Raw genomic sequence first — 10,877 nt, 5'->3', positions numbered from 1 at the left:
GCCAACATTCAGAACATATTGACTGGAGACATACAATGCCTCTCTTTCATCATCTGGCTTGCTTCATTTAGCAGTAAATCTTCTATATTGGTCCACTTTCTATCAAATGCTAGTGTCTCATTTTTTTTTTAATATTAGAAAAATTTTAGTTTCAATGCAATCGAGTATGAGTTAAAGCCGCTGGGTCTGGGACTCGAACCACGGTCGACTACGTGGGAATCCAGCGACATAGCCGTTACGCTAACTGCTGGTCCCTGGTCCCTTGCACTCTTGTGGAACTGTTTTTGAAAGAGGTTGTTCCACCAGTCTCATATGAGATTTTCAGTTTAGTAAACTCTAATTAGAAATGGGTAATTTTTCCCTGTTAAATGAGAAGATGAAAAAGAAATACTGTTTCCTTAGTACATATTTCTTTAATGATCAATAAAGTTTGTTCCCCATGTACATTTCTTCCTTTGGAGACTGTCCTTTTTCCACGTGTGTAAGTGTTCGACTTGTTGCTCTTACCAGGATTACTTCACTGCCTACCGTCTTTTGCTGTAAATCATTGCCTTTAGTTCCCTACCCCCATTTAATTTTAAATATATACCTTTTGAATTAAGTCCTTTAGTTTGCAGACCTCTTCACTCAAATCTTCAACATTACTAATGAGTTCTTCACAAACTGAATTAAAATTTCGGGGAGAAGCCCATTCTAGTACTATCTTGTGAGAATTTACAGGTAACTCAGCAATGATATTCTGTACAGCTGTTATTAAGTGGCCACATTGTTTGTTTAATTTTAGAAGAAAGTTGAGGAACTCATCACCATTGATTTCCAACTTTGCCACTTCAGGTAATCCTCCAAATTTTATCTCTTCTACCTCTAGTTCTTTAAGAGCAGCCAAAATTTTCTGCTGATCTTTCCTACTAATTCCATTCTTTGTAAACTCATCTTTCTTCATGGTCAACAGGTGTCTTAAAGTTTATATCCCTTTCCTTTAATACATCTGTCATATGTTCAAGTCCAAGACCATGTAAAAATATTTCCAGATCTCCAAATGCTGTGTATGAGCTAAATATGTTATCTTTATCTTTATCAGAATCTGTTGTTAGTAGTTTACAAATAGTCTCTTATTTAGTTAGCTATTGAAGCTTTCCTTCTACTGGATTTAAAGTCAAAGAAAGCAAGTTGAAGATCTCAAGATGTTTATTTCTTTTTGCAATCTCACTTGGTGTCTTTCCATCTTTGGTTTGTAGCATTTTATTAGCTCCAAGTTCCAGCAACTTCAAAACTACATTTTTATGACCTTGACGTGATGCCCATGTTAAAGCAGTATAGCCATTCTCATCCTGGGTATTAATTTCCGCTCCATGAGCAACAAGGAGAGCCACAACCTGAGGGTGGCCATCTTGTGCAGCATACATGATTGGAGTCATAAGTCTCAAGGGACATTTGGGTCAACATTTCTTGAAAATAGTAGCTCTCCACACTTCAAAATCTGTTCCTCTGAGCCATGAGCAGAGCGTGCAGTTATCAAAATAGTTCGCTTATCCTTATCAAAGCTTGCATTAGCACCTCTGTCCAAAAGGACCCGAACAAGTTCTACATTGGCAGCGCTAGCAGTATACATAAGGGGAGTCCATCCATATCGAAAGCTGGAATCTACACTAACGCCAGAATCTAGGAGCTTCTTGACCAATGAAATATCTCCAGTGGTCAGTGTTCTCTTAAATGTCTCACTCTTTTCTTCAGCAGGTAATGGTCCTCTTAATTTCTGAGACCCACGGTTGAGGTACCCAGTCTCCCAGCTGTCATTGTCACTCTCGCTACTCTTGCCTCTGCCCAACTGTCTCATTTTTTTTTTTAAATGGCTCAGTAGTCCATGAAGTTTAATTAATGTGCCTTGATGAGGACCTCTTTGGGAAGATTTCTGTCCCTTTCTCTCTCTCTCTCTCTCTTTTTATTTTTTGAAATTCTCATAATGTGAATTGATTCACTTGATGATATCCCATAAGTTCCATATGCTGTCTTTATTCTTTTTTACTTTTATTTTTTGACTGGATGATCTCATGAACTTATCTTCAAGGCCAGAGGTTCTTTATTTTTTCTGTTTGATTTAGTCTGCTATTGTAACTCTGTATTATATTTTTTATTTCATTTATTGAATTAATCAGTTTGAGTATTTCTGATTGGTTGTTTTTACAATTTCTATATCTTTGTTGAATATCTCATTCTGGTCATGGGTTATTTTCCTGGTTTCATTGAACTATTGGTCTTTATTTTCTTATATCTTGCTGAGTTTCCTTACATTATTATTTTGAATTCTCTTTCAGGCATTTCAGAAATTTCCTTTTCTTTGGAATATTTTATGGAGAATTATTATGTTTCTTTGAAGGTGTCATGTTTCCTTGCTTTTTTATATTTTTCTGTATCCCTGTGTTGATATCTATGCATCTGTTGGAATAATTGCCTATTCCATTTCCATAGAATAGTTTTCTTTTTCTTTTTCTCTTTCTTTCTTTCTTTCTTTCTTTCTTTCTTTCTTTCTTTTTCTTTTCTTTTCTTTTCTTTTTTTTTTTTGGAGTTTTTGCTATAGGGCACGTGCACTTGCCAGAAAGACAGAGAGAGACAGAGAGACAGAAAGCGAGAAATCACCCCCCCCCCCGCCAGGGAGAATGGCCACACCACAATCCCTTCTCCTCCATTCTCCTCTCGGGATCTTGGGCACGCACTCACATGCACCCAATGTGAGTTTAAGCCATCGGATCTGGAACTCGAACTGTGGTTGATTCGACTACATGGGAGTCCAGCGACATAATCATTACGCTAACTGTAGGTCCCTAGAGTATTTTTCTTAATGAAAGATTTTTTTCCCTCAAAGATGTATTTTATAATGTTAGTTGAGTAGTATATTTTGGCTATGGTAGACATAAAGTGTAATCTTTAAGTTATTTCTTCAGCAAGTCGAAAATATTGGTCATTTTAATTATTTCATTAGACAAATGTCCACTAAGGTGCTTTGCCCATTGTTTTTTGCTTATTTGTTTATTTGCTGAGTATAAGGCATGTGAGAGAGAGAGAAAGTGACAAATTACCCCCCAGGAGGGATGACCATGCTGCAGTCCTGTCTCTTCCATCCTCCTCTTGGGGTTTTGGGTACACGTGCACACACGTCTGGTGCGATTTTCAAGCCTCTGGATCTGAGCCAAATAGCACAGTTGGCCATGTGGATCCCAGCTGCCTTAACCTCCACACCCCCTGCTAGCCCCTCTTTGCTCATTTTTTAACTGATATTTTTTTCTGTTGAGTTTTAGGAGTTCTCTATATGTTCTAGATATTCATCTCTTCTCAGATATGTAACTTGCAGATACTTCCTCCCACTCTGTAGGTTGTCTTCTTACTCTGTTGATACTGTCTTTTGATGAACAAAATTTTAAATCATGAAGTCCAATTTATTTATTTATTTATTTGCCTGTGCCTTCTGGAGTCGTATCTGAGAAATCACTGACAAATCCAATGTCATCAAGGTTTTTCTCTATATTATGTCTAAGAGGTTTTTTTTCTCTATATTTTCTCTAAGAGTCTTAGCTTCTACATTTAGGTCTTTGATCTATTTTGGGTAATTTAAAAATATATAGTTAGGTAAGGATCTAACTTCATTCTTTTGTATGTGGACATTCAGTTTTCTTAGCACTGAATTTGTTGAAAAGATGGCCCTTTCCCCATAGAATGGTTTTGGCATCAGTGTCAAAAATCACTTGACTGTGTATGTGAGGGCTTATTTCTGAATTCTCCATTTTATTCCATTGGTCAACATGTCTATCTTCATGCCAGTATCACACTCTTAATTACTGTTGTTTTTTAGTAAGTCTTGTGAAGTGTGACTCCTGTAGCTTTGCTCTTCTTCTTGAAGATTCTTCTTTTTCTTTTTTCTTTCTAGAGGTTTTTGCTATAGGCCATGTGTGCTCTCCAGAAAGACAGAGAGAGACAGTGAGACAGAAAGTGAGAAATTACCCCCTAGAGGGGATGGCCATGCCTCAATCCCTTCTCCTCCATTCTCCTCTTGGGATCTTGGGCACACACCCACATGCACCTGGCGTGAGTTTTAAGCCACCATGTCTGGGACTCAAACTGTGGTCGACTACATGGAAGTCCAGTGACGTAGACATTATGCTAACTGCTTGTCCCAATGAGAAAGCAAGCCACCAGGTCTAGGACTCGAACTATAGTCAGCCATGTGGTAGTGTCCAGTGCCTTAACCACCACGCCATCTGCTGGCTGAAGATTATTCTGACTAGAAATTTTAGGGTAGAGTTTTCTATTACTGCAAAAAAAAAAAAAAAAAAAAACATTGGGATATTAATAGGAATTACATTGAATCTGTAGATTGCTCTTGGTAGCATTGACTTCCTAGCAATATTAAGTCTCCAATCCATGAGCATCAAATATATTTCCATTTATTTATGTATTCTTTAATTTCTTTCATCAATTTTTGTAGGGTTTTTTTTTTTTTGAGAGGTTTTTGCTATAGGGTGCATTCATTCGCCACAAAGACAGAGAGAAACAGAGAGACAGAATGCAAGAAATTACTCCCCAGGAGGGATGGCCACACCACAATCCCTTCTCCTTCATTCTCCTCCTGGGATCTTGGGCACACATGCCCACATGCCCTGCGTGAGTTTAACCTAACAGGTCTGGGACTTGAACCACAGTTGACTACAGGGGAGTCCAGCGACATAGCCATTATACCAACTGCTGGTCCCTCAATTTTTGTAGTTTTTAGTATATAAATCTCACATCTTATTAATTACATTTATTCCTAAATATCTTATACTTTTTAGTTCTATTTGATAGTTCATTGTTGGTGTTTAGAAATACAGCTGATTTCTTGTATGTCGGATCGTAAAGTCCCGCAACTTTACAATTTGTCCATTATTTCTAACAGGTTTTGTATGGTGTCTTCAGGGTTTTTTATATGTAACATCCAGCCATCTGTGAAAAGAACAACTTCACCTCTTCCTTTGGATGCCTTTTATTTATTTTTGCCACCTAATTGCTCTGGTGAGGACTTTCAGTACAATGTATAATAGAAGTTGTACAAGTGCAATCCCATTTTGTTTCTGATCTTAGAGGAAAAGCCTCTAGGTTTTCACCATTGCGTATGATGTTTTCTGTGGGTCTTTCTTTCCTTTTTCTTTTATTATTTAAGAAATTATTTACATAAACTTTTTTTTTGCCATAGGTCATGTGCCCACTAGAGAGAAACAGACAGAGAGGGAGAGAGAGGGAAAATGAGTAATCACCTCCAAGAAGGGATGACCATGGAACAATTCCTTCTTCATTCTTCTCTTGGGCTTTGGGTGCTCAAGCACACATGTCCAGGATGGTATTTTTTTAAGAGAGATTTTTGTTATAGGGCACACTCATCAGAAAGACAGAGATGGACAGAGACAGAGAGACAGAAAGCAAGAAAGCACCAACACCCCCCACCACCACCACCCTAGGGAGGACGGTCATGCCACAGTCCCTTCTCTTCCATTCTCCTCTTGGGATCTTGGGCATGCATGCACACACTTCCAGCATGAACTTTAAGCTGCCAGGTCCCAGACTCAAACCTCAGTTGACTATGTGGGAGTCCACTGATGTAACCATTGCACCATCTGCTAGTCCCTCCCAGCATGATTTTTTAAGCCACCAGGTCTGGGACTCAAACAAGAGTCAGCTATGTAGGATCACCAGCTGCAGACCTTGGGCTTTTCTTTTATAGCTTTTATGATGTTGAGATATTTTCAAAATATATTACAAAGATCCAGTAATCAAAATGGCATGGTATTCACAAGTGACAAAATATATGAAAAATGTTCAATATTGTAGTCATCAGAGAAATGCAAATCAAAAACACTATGATCTACCATGTCACCCTAGTTTGAATGGCTATTTTCGAAAACACAGAAAACAACAAATGCTGGTGAGGATATGGAATTCTTACATACTGTAAATGGGAGTGTAAATTAGTATGACTACCATGGAAAAGAATATGGAGATTCTTCAAAACAGTATGAATAGAATGATCATATGATCGGCATTCTCACTGAAATCAATGTATTGAAGAGATACCTGCATTTCTATGTTTATTGCAGTACGATTCACATTAGCCAGGAGAGAGAACCAACCTAAATATCCATCATCAGATGAATGAATAAAGAAAATGTGAATATACATAATGGAATATATTCAGTCACAAAAAAATGGAATTTGTCATTCTTGGTAACTTGTATGAGCTTGGAGGACATTATGCTAAGTGAAATAAGCCAGGTACAGAAAGAGAAATACTACATTTTCTCTCATATGTGGAAGCTAAAACTTTGGTCTTATTGAAGTGTAGAAGAGTGGTTACTAGAATCTAAGACAAGTTGGGGGTAAGAAGGACTGGGAGAGTTTGATTTATAGATAGAAAATTACAGCTGGATTTGAGGAATAAAACCTTGCATGTAACAACACTGTAAGGTGACTATATGTCACAATTTATTGTGGCTTTTTATAAAGCTAGAAGAGAGGATTTAAATGTTCCCAGTGCACATAAACAAGGATGTTCCAGTAGGTGGCATCTTGGTAAAGTCACTGGACTCCCACATAGCTGATTGTAGTTCAAGCCTGAACCTGGCAGCTTGGGAGGTGTGTGTGTGTGTGTGTGTGTGTGTGTGTGTGTGTATGTGTGCATGTGTGCACAGAATCCTGAGAGGAGAATGGAAGAGAAGGGATTGTGGCATGATCATTCCCCCTGGAAGGTGATTTCTCACTTTCCCTCTGTCTCTCAGCAAGCCCATGCACTCCGTGTGAGGGGAATAAAATAGATGTTTGAGATGATAGATATGACAATTACCCTGATCTGATTACTACATATTGTATATACATTTATCAAAATATCAACTCTACCTTATATATTTATTACTTGTCGACTTAATATAACGATAATTTTTAAAAGTCTAAAAAGTAAAAAAAATTTAAGCATTCAATCACTGTATACCATTACAGCTTTAAAAATGAATTTTCTCAGCATGAATATACTGTATAGTAGTCTAGTTAAAGATATTATCAAGCATGTTGTCATTAACAGGTAATTTTCCATTTTTGTGTTTCTTTTTTTTTCCATTACAACTTGTTTTTATTTTACATTTTTCCACAAACATTTACTTTACATAGCAAAGAATTTTAGCTCATACTCCATAATTCTTGACAGTTCATTTTTGTGTTTCTTAAATGTTTTGCTTTTTTCCATTTCCCCTTGATTCCCTTAGTAAATTCTGCCATTTGGAATAACATGGATGGACGTGGAAGACATTATGTTTAGTGAAGTAAGCCAGACACAAAAAGACAAATATGTATGAGGTCACTTGTATGTGGAATTTAAAATAGTTGAACTCATAGAAGAAGAGAGTAGAATGATGGTTGTCAGGGGCTGGGAGGAGAGAAAAATATAGAGAGGTGATGGTCAAAGACTATCAACGTTCAGTTATGTAACATACATGCATTCTGGAGATACACTTTCATCACAGTGCCTATAGCTAACAATACTGTATTTACACTTAAAGTTTGCTAAGCGGATAGATTATATTAAGTGTTCTTATCATTAAAAACTGTAATAATAGTAATAGGAAACGAGGTAACTTTTGAAGGTGATAGATGTATTTATTTGATGGTAGTGGTGGTTTCATGAGTAAATAGTTATTCTCAAAGTCATTGAGATGTATCAAGTAAATATATACAGCCTTGTACATGTCAATCATGCCTCAACAAAATGGTTAAAAAAAACCCCATTGGTACTGGGATAGAGATAGATGTAGACCAATGGAACTGAATGAATAGCCCAGAAATAAATCCATGCATATATATGCAACTGATCCTTGAGAAGGATGCCAAGAACACATAATGGTCAAAGCATAGTCTATTCAACAAATGATGTGGGGAAAACTGAATATCCACATGCAAAAAAAAAAAAAAAAAAAAAAAAAAAGGAGATTGGACCTTTATCTAGTACCACACACACAAAAATCAACTCAAAATGGATTAAATAATTAAAATGTAAAACTTGAATTTTTAAAAATTTTATTTAATTAATTAATTAATTTAAAACATTTGACCAGACACACACACACACACACACACACACAGAGGAAGAGTGGGAAAGCAAGCCTTCATGTTCAGGACTTGAATCGTGGTCAGCCATGTGGGAGTGTCCAGCGCCTTAACCACCATGCCACCATGGTCCCAAAACTTGAAAATTTAAAAATCCTAGAAGTAAACAGGTAAAGCTTCACGACATTGACCTTGGCAATTATTTTATGTGTATGACACCCAAAGCACAGGCAAACAAACAATAGAAAAGTGAGACTATATCAAACTAAACTCTTCTGCACAGTTGAGAAAACAATTAATGGTGCATTTTTGTGGATGAAAATATTTGCAAATTGTTTCTCTGACAAGAAGTTAATGTCTGAACTATATAAGAGACTCATAACTCTATAGCAAAACAAAAGGAGAGAGAAAGAGAGAGAGAGAGAGAGAGAGAGAGAGAGAGAGAGAATAGCCTAATTAAAAAAACAGGTTAAAGACTTGAATAGACATTTCTCTAAAGAAGTCATATAAATGACCATCATATATATGAAAAGAACCTCAATAACCATAATCATTAGGGTTCAAATCAAAATCATGATGAGAGTAAAAAGAAAATATCTTCAGCAAATGGTGCTGGAAAAACTGGATATTCACCTGCAGAAGAATGAAACTGGATCCCTATTTCTCACTATTAACAAAAATCAACTCAAAACAGATCAAAGATCTAAACATAAAACCTCAAACTATAAAACTACTATTGAAAAATAGAGGGAAAACTCTTGGAGACTTTGGGGTAGGAAAATATGTTTTAAAGAGGACCCCCAAAGCACATGCAATAAGACCCCAAATAGGCAAGTGGGGCTACATTAGGCTAAAAAGCTTCTGCAAAGCAAAATAAATAATAATTAGAGTGAGGAGATAACTCTCAGAGTGGGAGAATATATTTGCAAACTATGCCTCAAATAAAGAACTGATAATCGGAATATACAGAGAACTCAAGCAGCTCACCCACAAAACAGAAACAAAAACAATCCAATTAAAAGATGGGCAAAAGAGCTGAACAGGCAACTCTCCTAGGAAGACATTTGAATGACCAAAAAGCATATAAAAAATGCTCAACATCTCTTATCATGAGGGAAATGCAAATCAGAACCACAAAGAGATACCACTTAACCCCAAATGTTCAAAAATAGATGAGTAGATTGAAAAACAATGTGGCACATATACCTATGGAATACTACTCAGCCAAAAAAATCAATGAGACTCTGACATTTGATACGAAGTGGACAAATATGGAAGACTTACTGCTAAGTGAAGTTAAGTCAGTCATGAAAGACAGGCATTGTATGTCCCCACTCAATATACACCAGATGTCTGTGCTCTATAGCAGAAGCTGAAAGGTTGGAAGGTACAGTAGCTGGGAAGGAAACTGTAAATACTAGAGAGAGTATGAGGGGGAACTCATAGGGAATGGGTAATGGGAGGGAGGGGAACAGGGAAAAAGCACACGATACATTTAATTGACACAAAAAGGACAAGTTATTTGTGGATAATGCATATGGTGGTATTTTTGTCTTGGCTGATATGCATTGTATTCATGATAGGAAAAACCATGTTGTACACCGTAAAGGTGTACAGTGATTGGAAGCAGCAGGTGGTATGGTGGTTAAGGCACTGGACTCCCACATAGATGAACCATGGTTTGAATCCTGGACCTGGTGGCTTGCTTTCTCACTCTTTCTCTTTCTGTCTCTCTGTCTCTGTCTATCTCTGGTCAAATTGAAAAATAACAATAAATAATTCTTTAAAAAAAGTACAGTGATTAACTGTAAATTATATAAATTATATAATTTATATATAGAGAGAGACAAGAAGTATTGGTGAGGATGTGGAGAAGTTGGAACTGTTGTGTACTATTGGTGGGAGTGTAAATAAGTGTAGAATTAGTATAGACATACAAAAATTTTTTTGCAGTTTTTCAAAAAATTAAAACTAGAATGACCTATAATCTAACAATCCTACTTTTGGACATTTATCCAGAAAAAATGGAAGTCAGAATACTGAAGAGATATTAGCACGCTTACACTTACTACAGCACTATTCACAATAGCCAAGATGTTAAAATGACTTAAATGTTCACTGCAGATAAATGGAAAAAGAAAATATAGTATGAACATACAATGGAATCTTATCTAGCCTTAAAAAGGGAGAACATGCAGAACATGCTACAACATGCATGAACCTTGAGGACATTATGTTAAGTGAAATACGTTAGAAAAAGACAAATACCGTCTTTATAAGGCAGTGGTAAAAATAGTCAAAAGCATAGAGACAAAAAGCTGAATGACGGCTTCAGGAGATGGAGTGAGGAACTGGGAGTTACTAATCAACGAGCATGAAGTTTCGGTTGAGCAAAGTGAGTGAGTACTAGAGATTGGCTGTGTAACATCGCACTTAGAATCAACCATACTACGTTATGTATTTAAAAAATGTGTTGGGAGAACATGTTACATCACAATAAAGTAAAATAAATAATGATTGCAAAGTTTGTTTTGAAGGGCATTCTGGGGGAGGGGGGTGGCAATAATACCGGATGGCCCCTGTTCTTCTTGAGTCCTCGAGGAGTTGGGAGTGTGGAGACCCTCGCTGATGACATCTGCCTGGGAGTGTCCAGTTGGGAGGGAGAAAGTGTGATGACTCCCTGCCACCACCCCTACCCTCCTCCCACTCACAAAGGGAAAAATAAGAACCAGAGGCTCCGGGAACTCTGGGGAGGTCTT

General features: G+C 37.0%; 1 pseudogene; it reads right to left on the bottom strand.

Annotated features, from left to right (window-relative positions):
• Window positions 1-486: 486 nt before the first annotated feature.
• On the bottom strand, window positions 487-1,837 carry LOC102476122 (ankyrin repeat, SAM and basic leucine zipper domain-containing protein 1-like; annotated as a pseudogene).
• Window positions 1,838-10,877: the final 9,040 nt, after the last annotated feature.

Source organism: Tupaia chinensis, unplaced genomic scaffold, assembly GCF_000334495.1.
Source record: "Tupaia chinensis unplaced genomic scaffold, TupChi_1.0 Scaffold000574_1, whole genome shotgun sequence".
NCBI classification, from domain to species: Eukaryota; Metazoa; Chordata; class Mammalia; order Scandentia; family Tupaiidae; genus Tupaia; species Tupaia belangeri.
The sequence above is the reverse complement of the archived record's forward strand: the minus strand, read 5'-3'. Positions and strand labels throughout refer to the sequence as shown.